This window comes from Chrysemys picta, unplaced genomic scaffold (genome assembly GCF_011386835.1).
Source record: "Chrysemys picta bellii isolate R12L10 unplaced genomic scaffold, ASM1138683v2 scaf3, whole genome shotgun sequence".
In the NCBI taxonomy this organism is placed as follows: Eukaryota; Metazoa; Chordata; order Testudines; family Emydidae; genus Chrysemys; species Chrysemys picta.
The window spans coordinates 798,135-808,388 of record NW_027052710.1 but is presented as its reverse complement, the minus strand read 5'-3'; the positions used below and the strand labels follow the sequence as shown (position 1 = coordinate 808,388).

The following is a 10,254-nucleotide window of genomic DNA, read 5'->3' as shown; positions in this document are numbered from 1 at the left end:
GTTTGGGCGGGGGGAGGAGGTCTGGGGTACAGGCACTGGGCTGGGGTAGGGGATTGGGGTGCAGGAGGGGTGAGAGGTTGGGCTCTGGGAGGGAGTTTGGGTGGGGGAAGGGGTCTGCGGTGCAGGCTCTGGGATGGAGTTTGGGTGCTGGGTGCAGGCTCCAGACTGGGGCAGAAGGTGGGGGTGCAGGAAGGGGTGAGGGGTGCAGGCTCTGGGAGGAGTTTGGGGGCAGGAGGGGGTGTGGAGGGAGGGGGTACAGGCTCTGGGAGGGAGTTTGGGGGCCGGAGTGGGGTGTGGGAAAGGGGTGGGGGTGCAGGCTCTGGGAGGAGTTGGGAGGGTGCGGCGCTTACCTGGGGCTCCTAGGCAGGGGGGGCCTGGGGGCCTCCGTGTGCTGCTACCCGCAGGCACTGCCCGCGGCCTCCTACTGGCTGCAAGGGCGCTTGGGGTGGATGTGACGCAGTAGGGAGCGGGGTGGATTGACCTGGGTATGTCGGTTAGTTTTACTGGACTGTCTGCATGGGGGATGGAAGAGCAGGGGATGACTTTAGGTGAGGGAGAGTACCTGAGCCTGTTAACCTGAGCCAGGAAGGGGGGTGGGGCAAGTCGACACCTTTTCCCTGGAAACTGGACAAAGGGAGAGGGGGAGAGAAGGAGGAGGAGAGAGCCTGCAGGAGGGGTTTTGGTTTCAGTTTTGGGCTGGGTGGGAAGAGGCAGGGAACCCCAAGTCTGGGGTCTAAGATCCTTGCCCCCCAGAGGGACCTGGCTGAAGGGGTCCTGGTTGTACTTCCAAGCCATGCTTGGGACTGTGTTCCTGTCATCTAATAAACCTTCTGTTTTACTGGCTGGTGAGAGTCACGGTGAATCACAGGAAGTGGGGGGTGCGGGGCCCTGACTCCCCCACACTCCATGACAGTGGGACACAGACCCACCCCACTCAGGGGCCGCAGGGAGGGGCCGGCAGCCATGTGGAGCAAGCAGGCAGGAAGCCACTCAGCTCCGCTGCACTGCGGGTGGTGAGTGGGGGCCCCGGGCTCTTTTAAATGGTCCAGGAGACGTGGGGGCAGAAGGCGGGGCCGAGGCCCATGGTGCCCAGGCACCGAGGGCCCATAGAACTCGCCGCCCATGCCTATGGCCAGGAGAGGGGTAGGTGGCTCTGGGGGTGGGTGGGTGACCAGGGGCAGGGAAAGCTCCTAAAGCCCTAGGGGTGGAGTCACTGACTCTGGAGATTGTTACCGGCCCCAGCTGGTGTTGCGGGGCTGGAGCAAAGCCCAGGGTCGGGTGTGTCTTGTTCCCCAAGGCTCAGCTCCATAGAATGTGTTAGGCCCAAAAACTAAAAAACATGTTTATCTCGGCTTCTGCTTGTTATCCCAGTAAACATGCTTATCTCAGCTCTCACTGTTGTTTCCCATGCATGAAGCTGCACGCATACAGGATGTATAGAAGATATATGGCAAAGGGGAGGGGGTTGGACGGACCCTGGGAAAGGAATGTGAAGGACGGGAAGCTAACAGATGTATCCTGATTACTACTAGAACTGAATTTAAACAATGCATAGGTTAGCAGAATTTAGACACGCTAAGTTGTTTGTCTCTCTGTATAAGAGAAGCCCAGTTGTGCTTGTAAGGTGTGTTCCTCCCTCTGGCATGAGTCGAGGGGGACACCCGCTCAGCTGACTGATCAATAAAGAACTTGAAGCCGTCTTCTAGACTCCCGTGCCTCCTTGGGGTAATTGGGCAGCTCCAGGGGGAAACGAGCCCATTTGGCTAACAAATGGCGACTCCGCCGGGACTTCTCTCCCTGTAGAGGGCACTGACCGACGGCCGAGGGCGATTCCGAGGAGTGGCCACCTCGAGCTGTTGCTTTGCTCGGGCCTCGGATCGTCACAATCGGCCGGGGCGGCTGCGTCCTCTCTGAAGAGAACTCTGAAGGACATGGAAGCAAGACGGCTTCAGAAGGAGGGGAAGTCTGACTGCCGGACGCGGCCACTTCGGGCGGTAAGTGCGTTTACCTCCTGGGTTTGAGGAATAACGCCCCCGAGGTGTGGGTTGGACAGTGGAAATCCCCTAGGCAGCCTGTATACGGGAAGGTATGTTAACATTATTGTAGCTTTGTAAATGTCTTGTTGTGTTTTTGGTTAAAGGGTAAGCAAATAACGGCCAATGAGTAACGTAACTAACTCCACAAGTCCATGAGCCGTTTTTAACAATTATTGGGACTTGGAGAAACCTCAGGGATTACTCTTGTTTCTGGGAGGGGTAATCTTGTTTCTCCTCTTAATGGTGTGTTGGAAACCGAGATTGTAACTGATTAAAGGATCTGTGTGAAAGATGAATGAGTGCCGCTGACAGGTCTGAGGCTTAAGCTGACTTCAGCCGCCCCAAGACTCCTGCAAGGGGAAACCCAATGACCAGGATATCTTGATTGCAAGGGGGGTCAGCCGAACCTCGTGACCCAGCGGATATCTGAGTTAGAACTAGATCTATACCTCTTCCCCCTCTTGATATCTCTGTCTCGGAAAACTCTGGGTAAAGCATAATGGGGTCCGGACAAAGCACCTTCTCCTGGACACCCCTGGGATGTATGCTGGATAACTGGAAGGCGTTTAGACGCCAGGCTAATTATGGAATTGTATTATGTAAAGACAAGCTTGTAAAATTCTGTACTCTTGAATGGATGACATTCGGGGTGGAATGGCCCGAGGGAGGGACGCTCAAACCAGGGGTTGTACAAGCAGTACATAGCATTGTGACCTGGGATGGGCATTGGGACCAATATCCCTATATAGATATTTGGCAGGACCTTGTGGCCAATCATCCCCCATGGTTGCAAAAATGTAGATCACAAACTATTAAAACCTTAATGGCCCGTGCCCCTGTTAGGAAACCCTGTTTCCCTGTTAAGAAATCTTGTCTGCGGGCTGTGATTCCCTCTGCCCCTGAGGGTAATCTCACTATGGTATATGTTCCCTTTACCACTAGTGATCTATATAATTGGAAGCAACAGAATCCCCCGTTCTCGGAAGAAAGGGGCCCACGTTTTAGCCATGGCCCAAAGGAAAGGAACGTAAAGATAAAACCCCGTCCCTTCCCATCCTCTACAACAGTACAGGATGTTCAGGGGAGGAGTCTTCCCCATAGGGGGGTCGGGGAACCCAGCGGCCCCTCCTGACAGCACAAGCTGCCAGCCTGGATCCCACAGTAAAAATTAAAGTGGAGGGCCGCCCAATTGAAGCCCTTATTGATACTGGGGCCACTCTTAGTTTGCTCCCCCTTAATAAGGCTCCCCGAGATAGAGCTCGGGGACGTGCCATAGTCCAGGGGATAGAGGGACAAACTACAGCTTTGGAAAAAACTTTGCCTCTCCTAGTAAAAATAGGGGACCGTCAAATTTCCCATCAGTTTGTTTGCAGTCCCTCCTGCCCCATAGCGCTGCTCGGAGGAGATATCCTCACTAAATTACAGGCGGAGATCTCATTCCATAACGGGACAATGGAAGTCAGAATCCCTAAGCAACAAGCCTCTAATTATCAGATGGCTCTCATAAATGCTAGAGATCACTCCCTGGAATGCAAGGGAAGTGATGGAAGCCAGCCCCAGCTGGCTGGGGTGTGTGTGTGTGTGTGTGTGTAAATCCCAAGGTCTGGGCAGAGAAAGGAGGCGTGGCCCGAGCCAGGAATGCTACACCAGTGCATATTTCCCTTAAGGAGGGAAGCAGCCCAGTCCGAATTCGACAATACCCCCTTAAGTTAACCACTCGGATCGGGTTAAAACCCCTGATTCAAAAGTTTTTGCAGTACGGGTGGTTAAAGGAAGACACGTCCCCATACAATACTCCAATAATGGGGGTGCCTAAGCCTAATGGGCAGTATCGGTTGGTCCAGGACCTAAGACAAATTAACAAGTTAATAGCAGAGACTGTTTGCCTTTGAGTGGGAGGACCCAGATACCCACTACAAAGCTCAATAACTTTGGACCGTTGTCCCACAAGGACTTACCTGTTGTGACGGAGCAGGGAGCAGGGCAGATTTGACCTGGGAATGTTGCAGGGGGATTGCAGTGAGGAGGGGGGACTTCCCTTGAAGGAAGCTACCTGAGCTGTAACCTGAGCCAGGAACGGGGGTGGGGAGAATTAACACCTTCTGTTAGATTGCAACTACTTTGGAGGACAGGGTCATAATTCAAAATGATCTGGACAAATTGGAGAAATGGTCTGAGTTAAACAGGATGAAGTTTAACAAAGACAAATGCAAAGTGCTCCACTTAGGAAGGAAAAATCAATTTCACACATACAGAATGGGAAAAGACTGTCTAGGAAGGAGTACGGCAGAAAGGGATCTAGGGGTTATAGTGGACCACAAGCTAAATATGAGTCAACAGTGTGATGCTGTTGCAAAAAAAGCAAACATGATTCTGGGATGCATTAGCAGGTGTGTTGTGAGCAAGACACGAGAAGTCATTCTTCCGCTCTATTCTGCTCTGGTTAGGCCTCAGCTGGAGTATTGTGTCCAGTTCTGGGCGCCGCATTTTAAAAAAGATGTGGAGAAATTGGAAAGGGTCCAAAGAAGAGCAACAAGAATGATTAAAGGTCTTGAGAACATGACCTATGAAGGAAGGCTGAAAGAACTGGGTTTGTTTAGTTTGGAGAAGAGAAGACTGAGAGGGGACATGATAGCAGTTTTCAGGTATCTAAAAGGGTGTCATGAGGAGGAGGGAGAGAACTTGTTCACCTTAGCCTCTAAGGATAGAACCAGAAACAATGGGTTTAAACTGCAGCAAGGGAGGTCTAGGTTGGACATTAGGAAAAAGTTCCTAACTGTCAGGGTGGTGCAACGCAGGGAACCCCAAGCTGGGGTCTAAGCTCCCTGAACCTCCCAGAGGGACCTAATTGAGGGGGTCTGGTCGTACCTACACGCTCTGCTTGAGACTGTGTTCCTGTCCTTAAATAAACCTTCTGCTTTACTGGCTGGTTGAGAGTCGCAGTGAATCTCGGGAAGAGGGGTGCAGGGCCCTGACTCCCCCACACTCCGCAACACCTGTGCACCCGAGATTTTTGGCAGCCAGTTCAAAAGGGACCTGGCCCCATTCCTGGCTAACCATCCTGCATGTAACATAGTTCAGTACTGCGATGATCTGCTCTTAAGTACTGAAACAGAGACAGTCTGCAAGGAGCAAACTGTAGATCTCCTCAATCACCTTGAGGTACAGGGATATAAAGTATCAAAGGAAAAAGCTCAGTTGGTTAAGCAGCAGGTTACCTTCCTTGGATACCACCTCTGCCAAGGGAGTTGCAGTTTGGGCAAAGAAAGAATCCAGGTTATGCTTGATAGCCCTCAGCCCCGGAACCCCCAAGAACTAAGGGCTTTTCTGGGACTGACTGGCTTCTGTCGACTCTGGATCCCTGACTATGGGGGAAAAGCCAGACCACTATATGAGTCTTTGACTAAAGAAGGTCTGCTCCACTGGAAATGGACCAGGGAAATGAAAAAGGCATTTCGAGAGCTTAAAGAAGGCTTGGTTCAGCCTCCCACTCTAGCCCTCACAGATTTCCGGAAGCCATTCACCCTATACGTTCATGAAAGAGGAGGGGTGGCAGCTGGAGTCCTGTGCCAAAGGTCAGGGCCAACCTGGCGACCCATTGGATACTATTCGAAGGTCTTGTACCTTGTCGCCAAGGGGTGGCCTGCCTGCTTATGGGCCGTTGCAGCAACCGCTCTCCTTGTACAGGAGGCTGAAAAGTTTACCCTGGGGGGGGACACTGAGGTTGTGGTTCCCCACGGGATACCTCAAATACTGGGGACAGGCGCTGGGGAAAAGCATCTAAATCCCAGTCGACATACCAGATATGAGGTAGGGCCCTTGCTAGCCCCTAACTTAACCTTTAGAACAGTTAGTTCCCTCAACCTAGCTACCCTATTGCCTGACCCTTGGGTTTCCTATGAGACCAGCCCCACTCATGACTGTATTGAAGTCTTGCAACAGGTGTCCCAGGCACTCGGTATACAATGGAAGTTGCATACACCCTGGAGGCCGCAAAGCACGGGACAGGTGGAAAGAATGAATAGAACTCTCAAGGATACCCTCACTAAATTATGCACAGAGTCTAGTTTAAAGTGGCTTGATACGTTACCACTCGCCCTTACCCGCATTCGAAGGGCCCCATGTAGGGGTCTTAAGCTTTCACCATTATCCCGGGGTTCCGGGAGGATGTAAACTGGGAAATGGGGAAGGACTCCTTATGGAAACAGGTCTCTGGGTTGCAATCTGTTTTGTTACAGCTGCATCGACGCGGTGCCTTTTTAGGCCCTTCCCTTGGACCAGCCCATGTACCCGTTCCAGATCGGTGATCAGGTCCTCGTCAAGAAGTGGAAGCGTGACCCCCTAACACCACGGTGGGACGGCCCGCACACTGTCTCGCTCATCAGCCAAGCTGCAGTCAAAGTTCTTGGGAGTGACAAATGGACACACTATACGCGGGTAAGGCGGTTTCTGAACCCTAACCCGGAGACTGAACTAGCGGAAGAGGACACCAGCCCTCTGCCCGCCCCGGCTCCGGACGCCCGGGGTGGCACAGGTGAAGACTCCACCTGTGAGTATCAGCAACTGGACGGACTAAAGGGACTGTTTAGAAAAAGATAATGAAATTATTGTTAATATCTTTGTTTATGTGCTTCCACCACTATTATGGTTGGGAAAATAGGTTTTTACAGCTGGGGGAGACAATAGCAAAATCCATTAACCTCAGTAACTGTTGGGTATGCGGAGGCCCAGAGGAATTAAATGAATGGCCTTGGGTAGCCCAGCCGGTACAGCCCAAATGGTGGCTCAGCAATTTGAGTATAGTCCACGATGGAACGGGGGTTTGGACTGAGGATAGTAGCCCCTGGCGACTGTATTCTTCTGGAATGGGTATTCTCTGCCTTAATCGGACAAGGCGGGAGGGAGTGTACTTGGGAGAAAGCAAGTGTGATTGGACTCTATCCCCAGGGTTTGATTGCTGGGACCCTTATTGTCATCTGTATGACTGCTCTAAATATCAGGGGCAATGGAACCAGACCCATGTGAGGCTCACCAATAATAGTTGGGTGAAATGTTCCAAACAATACTACCCTACGGCCGAAGGTTGCAGGGCGGTAGGACAAGATGGGTTCTTTGACGCCCTATTCACGAGTTGCCAGCTAGACAATACCACTAGCAAGAACCACGTGGTACGGTGGTTTCAAATGGGCATGGCAGAATAAGAATGGAACTCGAGTATGGGGTTTTAAACAATTCTGGTCTAGCACCAATCAGCCAAAATGAGGCTGCGATTGTGTCTGGAAAGCAGGAGCTGGGGCGTGGAGATGTGATTATTGCAGTTCAGTTAATGAAATGGTAGGGGGACCTTTAGGGCCAGGTAATCCTTTATATTTTGACCATCTAAAGGACGATGAGAATGAGGAAACCTGGAATGGCCCCCTTTGCTAATGGAACCTGGGCTCTAAAGGGCCATTATTGGATCTGCGGGTCCTATGCCTACTGAAGATTGCCTCCAAATTGGTCTGGGATATGTTATGTTGGATATATAAGACCCTTGTTCTGTCTATTACCCCAGATGCAGGGAAATAAATTGGGAATTAGGGTTTAATTAAAGAAAGGCGGTTCGTGGATTCCACCCTGACTGCCGGAAGCTCCCAAACATGGGGGGGCTCAGGAGTGGCCCCCTGAGAGAATTATAAAACATTATGGTCAAGCTACATGGAATCCTAATGAGTGGATCTCAGGAGCAAGGGAGCCCATTTACAACTTAAATCGGATAATTAGGCTGCAAGCCATTTTAGAAATAATAACTAATCAGACGGCTGCAGCTCTTGATCTTTTGGTCGATCAGTCCACTCAGATGAGAAATGTGCTCTACCAGCACCATCTAGTTCTTGATTATTTGCTGGCAGAAGAAGGGGGAATCTGTGCAAAATTAAACTAATCTAACTGCTGTTTACAAATAGATAATAATGGAAAGGCGGTAAAACAGCTAACAAAAGAAATGAGGAAGCTAGCCCATGTCCCGGTCCAAGCCTGGGGTGGGTGGAATATGGACTGGTTCACGTCCTGGTTACCGCAACTGGGATGGCTCCGAGAAGGCCTTCTTCTCTTTGTACTTTTTATTACAACCCTATTAACCCTAACTTGCTTTGCTCCCTGTGTAGTTGCATTAGTCCGACGAATGGCTAATCAAATTATACACCAACAAATGATGGCCCTATACCAGCCGGTGAAGGCTGAGGATTGGGGGCCATAAGGCTCTCAAAATGCTTTTTAGGGGGGAATCTTGTTAGGCCCAAAAACTAAAAAACATGTTTATCTCGGCTTCTGCTTGTTATCCCAGTAAACATGCTTATCTCAGCTCTCACTGTTGTTTCCCATGCATGAAGCTGCACGCATACAGGATGTATAGAAGATATATGGCAAAGGGGAGGGGGTTGGACGGACCCTGGGAAAGGAATGTGAAGGACGGGAAGCTAACAGATGTATCCTGATTACTACTAGAACTGAATTTAAACAATGCATAGGTTAGCAGAATTTAGACACGCTAAGTTGTTTGTCTCTCTGTATAAGAGAAGCCCAGTTGTGCTTGTAAGGTGTGTTCCTCCCTCTGGCATGAGTCGAGGGGGACACCCGCTCAGCTGACTGATCAATAAAGAACTTGAAGCCGTCTTCTAGACTCCCGTGCCTCCTTGGGGTAATTGGGCAGCTCCAGGGGGAAACGAGCCCATTTGGCTAACAAATGGTCCCTTGTGTGACCTCGGCCCTCAAGCCCCCTCTGACGTCCGTATGCCATGCGCAGGCCGGGCCCATCCACGGCCAATTCACCTGCCCCCCGTAGACCGGGCGGCCCTTTGGAACACAAGGCTGCAGCCCCCTCCCTCCCTGCTCCGCATGCAGCTGAGCCTTAGTGAGGGAGCAGGGTAGGCCTTGATCTCGGCTGGAGCCTCGAGGGCCCGTTGCGCTAGCAGCGTTTCAGTGGGGCACACACGGTGACCAATCGCAGTGCCCGGAGTACAGCGCATGCTGTGCCCGTGGCAGGTGGAGCTAAGGGCTCCTTGGCAGAGATGAGTCGTGAGGGTCCAGCCCCGTTCTCTAGCTTGTTTCGCTGTTGGTGTGTTAGCTCCTCCAGTGCCCTGACCTTGGCAATAAGCAGGAAGACGCCATCCTGGATCAGTTGAGTGGGCAGCTGAGAGACCCCAACACTGTGGTGCGCTGGCTGGCGCTCAAAGGCCTCCTGAACCTGTCCCTGTGCCCAGACAAGGTGAGAGGGGAGGAGGGCTGGGGGATAAACCCAGAACCGCAGGGAGCTGCTGCAGGGCTGGGGTCATTGAAACCTTCCATGGGGACATGACCCTGGCCTCGAGTCAGGAGCCCTGGCTTCTATTCCTGGCTCTGTCACTGACCTGCTTGGTGACCTTGGGCAAGTCTCCAAGCCTGGCTCCTGCGGGTTGTGTCTCTGGGTGTGTGCAGTACCTGGCACTGCCGGGCCTGATTGTGTCTGGGGTCTCTGTGATCCAAAGAACCCTAGCACTAGATTAGCAGCAGAGCTGTGGACTCTAGACCCCAGGGAATGCTGGCGACACCAGTGATCAGGGACGCCCAGACAGAGCCATTTCGCTTCAATTAGGAACCATTTTTTCCTACAAATCCCATTTAAAGCCTCATAGGTTTTAACTGTTGACGTCACAGCTCTGTCCCGCAGCACTTGCTCCTCTGAAGAGCTCTACAGGGGCCTTTTGCTGCTAAGATCTCATAACAAGTTTGATACACACAATATAGTGAAGGCAGAGAAAACCCTTGGGGCTTAAATACACAGATCTGGCAGCCTGGTAAAGAGGAGACAATCTGAAGGCAACTCTCACTAATGATAATTTACTTACCTTGAGAATAGCGGGTCAGTCCGGTTTATTAAACCCGGACTACGATTCTATCAGACATGGAGAGGGCGTGACTGTCATTCTTTGTCATACACCATTCCCATCGTTCCATGCGCCTCCGCCTGGTTTTCACTTGCTTGTGGTTCATTTTTTCTTCCGGAACCGGTTAGCCTGTATTTGACACATTTTTTTCCCTGATGCCGGTTGAGATTTTCATAGATTCTAGGATTGGAAGGGACCTCTAGAGGTCATCGAGTCCAGTTCCCTGCCCTCATGGCAGGACCAAATATTGCCTAGACCATCCCTGATAGACAGTTATCTAACCTACTCTTAAATACCTCCAGAGATGGAGATTC

At 51.5% G+C, this 10,254-nt stretch overlaps 1 long non-coding RNA gene across 1 annotated transcript; it reads left to right on the top strand.

Annotated features, from left to right (window-relative positions):
* The first annotated feature begins 1,316 nt into the window (after positions 1 to 1,316).
* On the top strand, positions 1,317 to 8,689 carry LOC135977531 (uncharacterized). Its single transcript, XR_010594988.1, has 2 exons — positions 1,317 to 1,994; positions 6,275 to 8,689. It is a non-coding gene; the product is annotated as an uncharacterized LOC135977531 (long non-coding RNA).
* Positions 8,690 to 10,254: the final 1,565 nt, after the last annotated feature.